Here is a 9001-nt window from a genome sequence, read left to right as displayed (position 1 = left end):
ATTTTAGGGTTGATTAATGGTTAAGGTTAGGGTTAGATTTTAGGGTTGATTAATGGTTAAGGTTAGGGTTAGATTTTAGGGTTGATTAATGGTTAAGGTTAGGGTTAGGTGCAGAAATCAATATTTGGTGGAATAACCCTGTTTTGTTAATCACAGTTTTCATGCATCTTGGCATGTTCTCCTCCACCAGTCTTACACACTGCTTTTGGATAACTTTAAGCCACTCCTGGTTAGGTGTAGTGTTAGATTTTAGGGTTAGATTTAAGATATAGGTTAGGGTTAGGTGTAGGGTCAGATTTTATTTTGAATCATTCAACATTGGATTAAGTTGCATTTAATTGACATGTAGTTGAATGAAAGTTGAATGTCAGTTGTGCATCAAAGAGGCCATGCTGCCGTCTGACAAACCAATCAGAGTCAAGTATACAGAGACCAAGCCCACTTAGACAATGACAAAATGACATAGCAAAGTCTCTAAACTGCAGTATAAAACCAAAACTAACCAGATTAAATCTATACAATATGAAAAACACACCAACTTCAGTCCGGAATATTAGGTTTCTTCAAGAGGTTGAACCTCTTCAGGAGGTTTATGGCTGACAGGTGTCCACCACTGGTGTACACTCATCCATGGTCCCTGTCCTGCTCACATTTGGCATAATCCTGCTGTGGCACTTGCTCTTCAGCTCAGCAGGGGTTTTTAATGGGATGATGAATTGGATCAGGTGTGGTGGAGCACTGGAGCACTGAAACATTGGAGCACTGTTGTTGTGTTGGACGAAATCATTGGTGATCCAGTCCAGTTCTGACTCTAGCTGTGATGATCAGTGATGATATATTAAGATAGACGATCAGGGATTTTTGCTTTGCATTGTGGGTATAATAGTATACAATGGTATCAGTCAGAGCATGAGTGTGTATCATGGATATTTGAGTATGGTCATCTTTCACACTTTTAACTACAGCTCTGGAAAAAAAGAAAAATGAGACCACTTAAAAATGATGAGTTTCTTTGATTTTACTAAATTGAAAACCTCTGGAATATAATCAAGAGGAAGATGAATGATCACAAGCCATCAAACCACCAAACTGAACTGCTTGAATTTCTGCACCAGGAGTAAAGGCATAAAGTTATCCAAAAGCAGTGTGTAAGACTGGTGGAGGAGAGCATAAAACTGTAATGCATAATATGCATGAAAACTGTGATTAAAACCAGAGTTATTCCACCAAAAATTGATTTCTGAACTCTTAAAACTTTATGAATATGAACTTGTTTTCTTTGCATTATTTGAGGTCTATATTTTATTTGAAATTTGGGAGAAATGTTGTCTGTAGTTTATAGAATAAAACAAAAATGTTCATTTTACTCAAACATAAACCTATAAATAGCAAAATCAGAGAAACTGATTCAGAAACTGAAGTGGTCTCTTTTCGTCAATTTTTTTTCCAGAGCTGTATATATAGCTACATGTATTGTTCACGATTTCACAGCTTCACGAGTGCAGAGGGCCGTCCGTTCACACCAAAAAAAAAAAAAACACCCCACAGACTGACCCCAGGCCAGCGAGGCCCAAGCATCGGTCCAGATGTGGTCCGAATCATAGACACCCTGCAGTGTTGACCGCCTCATCTACACCATGTGTTCCATGTGAATCTGGGACAATTAAGACCAGTCCAGATGTTCTGCGCCCGGCGACTCCATCGGCATGAGCTTCGGACCTACTTCTGCTTTGTGGTGCGAGTGAAACGGCGCCCCCTGGCAGCCACGTGATTACTATTATTATTATTTCATTGTGTTTCTGTTGTTGTGTGTGTGGAAGGAAACGTGTACGACTAGATCTGGACACGGGGCCCAAAACTGAACTCTTAGACTTCAAAATGGGACAAAACTTGGCCGTAAAGTTGGACACAAAGTAGAAACATGTTTGTGAGCTTTGTGTCTCTGTGTGTGTGTGTGTTAGTGTGTTTGAATGTGTGTGTGTTTGAATGTGTGTGTGTTTTAGAGTTTCTGTATTCCCCATTTGGTCTCGATTTGGTCATTCATGATAAAGGTTAATGTAAATTCCTCACAAAAAGAAAAGAAATATCAAAATATCAGGACTTTTCATGAAATCTTCCACACCGGTGTTGTGTGATGTGGTTGACCGGTTCTCCTGGTTCTCCTCCGGTAGAGCCTCTTTCAGGCGTTCTCCTCCGTTCGGAAAAAAACATAATCAGTGCTCAGAAATTCAAGGTTGCCCCCCGAGAGCGCTATTCATCGGACAGGTGGGTTTAGTGAATCTGGCAGCCAATTAACAACACTTTGTCATGGTCTTGCCACAGTGCGTCGCATTTCCAGGCTCTAATTAACATTAATTACAGCGGGAAATTTCACTTACACACCATGAATGAAGCGACCAAAGCCAAAAAGTGAAATTTATCCCGTCACTCAGGCTGACAGCCTCTGTGCAGCCCCAGCGTCTTCACAGAAAATAACAGAGCTGGGTGTTTTTAATGCGGCTCGCTGTGTTTTGTTGTGTTTAAGCAGCTTTGATAAAAGGTAAGAAGTTTATTCATGGCTACAATAAAAAAAAAGAATGCAGACTGCTGTAATTTAGACATACCGTGGGGTCCAACAGTTCAACAGAGACCAAGCAGAGTGGAAAATCTCAAATTCTCTCCATTTATTTCCTAAAAAAACAAACAAAAAAATTGAATTCCCAAATTTGGAAGGCTAATTACACTACTCCATCACTAGGACACCTTCTATCACTAGTAATTATTCCAGCCAGGAAAGCACATGCCTCCTCTGATACATGGAAAATCAGCTTCTGCCTCTTTTCCTTTACTGGAATATCAGCTCCAACTGAAATGCCATCTACCCAACCCAGAGAAACAGAGCTCAATTGTGCTCTCTCAGACTCCGGCTGCTGATGGAAAGCAACATGACCGGGATTCAAACCATCCGTCCTTGGATTCAATTCAATTCTTTTCAATTCATTTTATTTCTATAGCGCTTTTTACAACAAAAGTTGTCATAAAGCAGCTTTGCAGAGAAAAAACATAGGTTCACGCCTCTTATGAGCAGAAGCACCAAGATTCCAATTATAACAAGAAAAAAATAATAATTCCTTACAACACAGTGGAAGCACCTTAGTCTGCTACAAAAAATCTGTGCTCTAAAAACTGTCGTAATAGAAAATACTTTCGACAGCTTCCAGAGGACATCAGCAGCCAGAGTCCGAGAGAGCACAGTTTGCCATTTAATTTATTTTTTAGTGTTTTTTTTGTCCGTAATATAAATCTGGAGATGTATATTATATTGTATCAGAATTCGCTCATGCTGAATGGACCAATAGAAATGCAATAGAAATTGACTTGGAATTAAATCGTTTTATCTTGACCTCCAGTGAAAAGTGAAAGTTCCTTGGATTCAATTCCTTTTTTTTTTTTTAAACAACAGCACGACTGGGATTCAAACCATCAATACTTTGATTCAATTCATTTTTTTTTTTCAATTTAATTTTATTTTTATAACGCTTTTTACAACAAAAGTTGTCACAAAGCAGCTTTACAAACAAAAACAGGTCCTTGCCTCTTATGAGCAGCACCACAGAGATGCCAATTATTACAAGAAAAAAACCTCCCTTACAACATAGTGGAACCTTAGTCTGCTAAAAAAAAAAAAAAACTCTTAAAAACCCTTAAAACTGTATCATAATGTAAAATGTTTTCAACAGCTGCCAGAGGACATCAGCAGCAGGAGTCCGAGAGAGCACAGTTTGCCATTCTACCCAACTCAAATGTGCAAATGTGGTTTGATTGAATAATGATATGCAATTATTCACACATGTACTTCACAACTGTGCTACTCACTTATGATTGGATCGCAGAGAATGCTACTTTATAACTTTATTTGAGGTTAAATGGAAAAATTGGGCAAAAATGTTAAAAATAAAGACATTAGAATTAAATTAACTCAAAAAGCTCAACTAAATCTGGTTGTCAGACTAAAAAAAAAAAACCTAAACTCCTCTTTCACTCCTGTTACCGATGAGTTTATTGATGTGTAGTGTGTATGGGATGTGTCGTTTAGAGAACTGGTTGTACTGGAACTTGAACTGTTCAGATCTGAAACCCCATCTGTACCCCTCCTCACTGTACAGGTATAAACACACACCTGCGTTTGTTGTAAACTGTGATTTTAGCTGTAGATTAAAGTGTTCAGGCTTTCTCAGAGCTCCATCCTGCAGTTGTTATTATAATCATATAAATATATTTTTTTCTAAACTCTGTTTTTTCTTAGTTTTTTTGGTTTGTTATGTTTTTGGGCGTCTCTGTAAAAATAATACAGAAGTGAAAAAGTTGATTCGTGTGTCCAAGTGTGAAGTGTTTGAGGTTGAAAGCTGTAGAAAGCCAAACTGCACATCTATAATAATAAATATATATTGTAGCTGTCCCGCAAAAACCTTGTATCTCCTATTTGTTTTTGTTTTTTTACTGGTTTTGACTTTCCTCCATAATGTAAATCTGGTAGATGTATATTATATTGTATTAGAATTCATTCATGCTGAATGGACCAACAAAAATGCTCCAAAATGATTTGGAATTAAATTATTTTATCTGGAACTATAGTAAAAAAAAGTGAAAGTTAAGAAGTTGTTTTTTCTAATCCTGTAAAGCTGCTGTTTTTGAGATACAAGGTTTTTGAGTAACACGTCCTGAAGCCCTGTCGGGACGGGATTAGTTTCTCAGGGGTTTCTTGGGTAATTTTCTTTATATAAAGGAATCCTCTGTGATTTTATTCCCATCCAGAACGACGATGTACGTGTTTTTCTCAGACGTCCTCTGAGAAAATTACAGGCTGAATTATCTACTGTTTTTCTCTGAACTAATAATTTTCGTCCAGCTCAGATGCACCATCTCCGAGCTTCGTCTCCTCACGTTTAATAAAATAGCTATTTGTACACTGCCGCGCACCGTAATTACACTTTGGACGCACGTTTCCACTGAGATCCACATAATGCAGAAAAGTGGAGGAGCTCACGTGTGCGTGAGCCCCAGAGCTGTGTGATTATAACATTCTAACTTTTTTTTAATTTTATTTAAAAAACTGTTTGATTTGTTACTTAGCTACATTGTGATTATTATGCCTTGGCTTTATATAAAATAAAAAATACCATAATTAAATCGGGTTCGGGCAGAGAATCTAAGCTCTATCTCCTTGTCTTTGTGCAGAATAGGGTGGATTCAGGGGTCCTTCACTTTGGATCACCTTCGATAAAGTAGCAGCTTAGAAATACAATCCAAACTCTGATTGTCGGCAATTAAGTTTGGCTGCAGGCCAGATATTTTCCAAGCCATTTTGTGGCCACAAAAAAAAAAAAAAATTCTATTTTGGAAAATGAAGTGTAATGGGATGGAGTTCTACAGACTAGTAGCTCTCCAGCCGAGAGGGTTCTTGAACCCAATTGCAAAACAGTTGATCTCAAAGCAGGTAAACCCAAGAAGAAAGGTAAAAAATAAATTAATAAATAAACACACCACTCCTCACTCAGGATCGAACCCGTGTCGCCAGGGTCGCCGTTCGATACACTACTACCGCTGCTCTGAAGTGAATTGGGACACAGCCGTGTTAAAAAAACTGCCCTTATAAGGCAAAAACGAGAACGGGCGGAAACCTACTTTTTTTTTTCTAATTTTTCCCATTTTCTCCCCAATTTACACGGCCAATTACCCAACCCACTCATTAGGACTCCCCCTATCACTAGTGATGCCCCAACACACCAGGAGGATGAAGACTAAGACATGCCTCCTCTGATACATGTGAAGCCAGCCACCGCTTCTTTTCGAGCTGCTGCTGATGCAGCATCACAGCGCGCTCGGAGGAAAGCGCAGCAACTCGGTTCTGATACATCAGCTCACAGACGCCCTGTGCTGCGGACATCACCCTAGGAGTGATGTGGGGAAAGAGCACCATCTACCCACCCGGAGAGTGCAGGGCCAATTTTGCTCTCTCTGAGCGCCGGCAGCTTGATGGCAAACCTGCAACCTCCCGCTCATAGTGGCAGCGCTTTAGACTGCTGGACTTTTGATGACTGACAGTTGCTTTAGTGGGTCCCTTTGACAAGACCTTCCCATATACTGATCCAGATGCAGGATGTATTGAATCATGACAAAAATAAATAAATAAATAAAAACAGACATCGCCTGCAGCTGATCTATACTATAATTAATGGTCTATCGACAGCATAAGCATCATGTTTCTCGACTGGTTCCGTCCACAGATCACCAAGAACATGTTTCAGAGTTTCAACTCGTGAGTTCATGAGCCTCCGCCAACCTCCAGAACCAGAACAGGAAACAGATCAGATTTAGACCCGCTGTCGGAGACGGGATCACCGCTGCCGCTGCAGGATCGGCTCCGTCTCCAGTAGCTGAGATTACACCGCCGCATGCTGTTCGCTTTAATTAGGCCAGGCATTAGAGAGGACATAAAAGCTATGGCACTCTTCATCTGCAGCTCAGAACAACGGGCAACCCGCAGCCTGCAGAGCGCCAACGCTCACGCCTAACCGACCCGTTTACACTGCGCTGCATGGGTTAGAGTGGGTGTGGGTACGTTCTTCTCTTTCCCTGCAGTTCGTTTGATAATATTTGTTAAAAATGCATTTTAACAGAGGTTCTGCACAATTTATGAGATCGACACTCATCGGCGAAATAATAATACTTTAGATTTATGTCTTTATGTCTTCTGTAAGAAATTACAAAATTAGAGAGAAAGATTAATTTATTAGAGATAAACTGCATAATTGGAGAAAATAGGAGCTTTAGTACCCTGTTGGATGCAAGATGAGATTGAGATGGTTGGGAATGATGGAGGTATAGAAGTTCTGTATGTTATCCTGCAGCACATTTATCCACAGATAAATGTTTTTGCAGCTGGGCCTGTAGATCCTGCTCTACATTTGTAGGTACAAGGGTTGGACAGTGAAACTGAAACACCTGGTTTTAGACCACAATAATTGATTGTGGTGACGGACAGTTCTGGTGGAAACAGGAGAGTTGAGGTGCACACTGAATTCTGACGTGATTTGATCAGCAGTGGTTTTATGTTTTTAATACAATCGGGGTTAGCACCCGAACATCCCGTTCAGACAGCTTTCTCTTACAGCGTCCACAGTTAATCCTGTTGGATGTGGTCCGTCCTTCTTGGTAGTATGCTGACATTACCCTGGATACCGAGGCTCTTGATGCATCACGAAGACTTGCTGTCTTGGTCACAGATGCTCCAGCAAGACGTGCACCAACAATTTGTCCTCTTTTGAACTCTGGTATGTCACCCATAATGCTGTGTGCATTGTAATATTTTGAGCAGAACTGTGCTCTTACTCTGCTAATTGAACCTTCACACTCTGCTCTTACTGGTGCAATGTGCAATTAATGAAGATTGGCCACCCGGCTGCTTCAATTTAGCCATGAAACCTCCCACACTAAAATGACAGGTGTTCCAGTTTCATTGTGCAACCCCGGTAGGTTTATGTTTGAGTAAAATGAACATTGATGTTTTATTCTATAAACTACGGACGACTTTTCTCCCAAATTCCAAATAAAATTAGTCATTTAGAGCATTTAATGCAGAAAATGAGAAATGGCTGAAATTACAAAACAAGATGCAGAGCTTTCAGACCTCAAATAATGCAAAAAACAAGTTTATATTCATAAAGTTATCAGAGTTTAGAAATTTATTTTATCTCAAATATATCTATCTAAATATCTATTTTAAGTCATCAGGTTTTACATGATTAAAGTTTTTAGAGATCCATATTGTACTAACCCTGTTACACTGTCTGAAATACCACTGCAGCCTCAAATAAACTACTCCTAAATGTCAGGTTGTTATTTTGTCGTGATCTCGTTAACTGCAGATTTGCTGCTGTGTGTGAGATAAGGTTTCTGGAGTCTGGCCACCAACAGGGTTCTTCTCAAATGTGCTTCCACATCCCCTCAGTGTATACTGCAATACCTACATTAAGAGTGTTTTTAATATACAGGTGCATCTCAAAAAGTAGTTTATTTCAGTAATTTAGTTCAAAATGTGAAACTATTATGGCTTACAGCCAATGAAAACCCAAAAATCAGAAAATTAGAATATTATATAAAACCATTTGTTACTTTTAGCAGTGTGGGCAGTGTGCCAAGTCCTGCTGGAAAATAAAATCCGCATCTCCATAAAAGTTGTCAGAAGCAGAGGGAAGCATGAAGTGCTGAAAGATTTTGTGGGAAAACAAAACTGCACTGACTTTAGACTTGATAATAAAATACAGTGGATCAACACCAGCAGATGACATGTCTCTCCAAACCATCACTGATCATCAGTAAATTTTACATTTCATTTAAAGAAAATCAAGGGATCAGAGTCTGGAGGAAGAGTGGACATAAGAGACACTCAGTCCAAACTGCTTGAGGTATAGTGTGAAGTTTCCACCAATCAGTGATGGTTTGGGATGAGCTGGAGCTTCACAGCAAAGTGAAGGAAAAACGGCAGCTATTGTTCAGCACCTCCAGAAACTCCTTCCTTCAAGACGCTGAGAAAACTATTCCAGGTGACTCTCCCTCATGAAGACACTAAGATTTAAATCCAAAAGCAAGAGTGTGCAGATCTGTCCTCAAAGAAGAATGTAGCTACTTTTAAGAAGAATTTAAAGCATAAAACATATTCTGGTTTGTTTTTACTTAATAATTCTATATTGCTTGAATATATAAATATATCAATATAAAATTTACAATGTAAAAAAAAAATCATAAAAAGAAAAGAAAACACATTGAATGATAGGATGTGTGTTCAAATTTTGGACTGGTACTGCTTACAGGAGTTGGACAATGAAACTGAAACACCTGTCATTTTAGTGTGGGAGGTTTCATGGCTAAATTGGAGCAGCCTGGTGGCCAATCTTCATTAATTGCACATTGAACCAGTAAGAGCAGTAAGAGTGTGAAGGTTCAATTAGCAGAGTAAGAG

The sequence above is a fragment of the Astyanax mexicanus genome, chromosome 11 (assembly GCF_023375975.1).
Source record: "Astyanax mexicanus isolate ESR-SI-001 chromosome 11, AstMex3_surface, whole genome shotgun sequence".
In the NCBI taxonomy this organism is placed as follows: Eukaryota; Metazoa; Chordata; class Actinopteri; order Characiformes; family Acestrorhamphidae; genus Astyanax; species Astyanax mexicanus.
The sequence above is the reverse complement of the archived record's forward strand: the minus strand, read 5'-3'. Positions refer to the sequence as shown.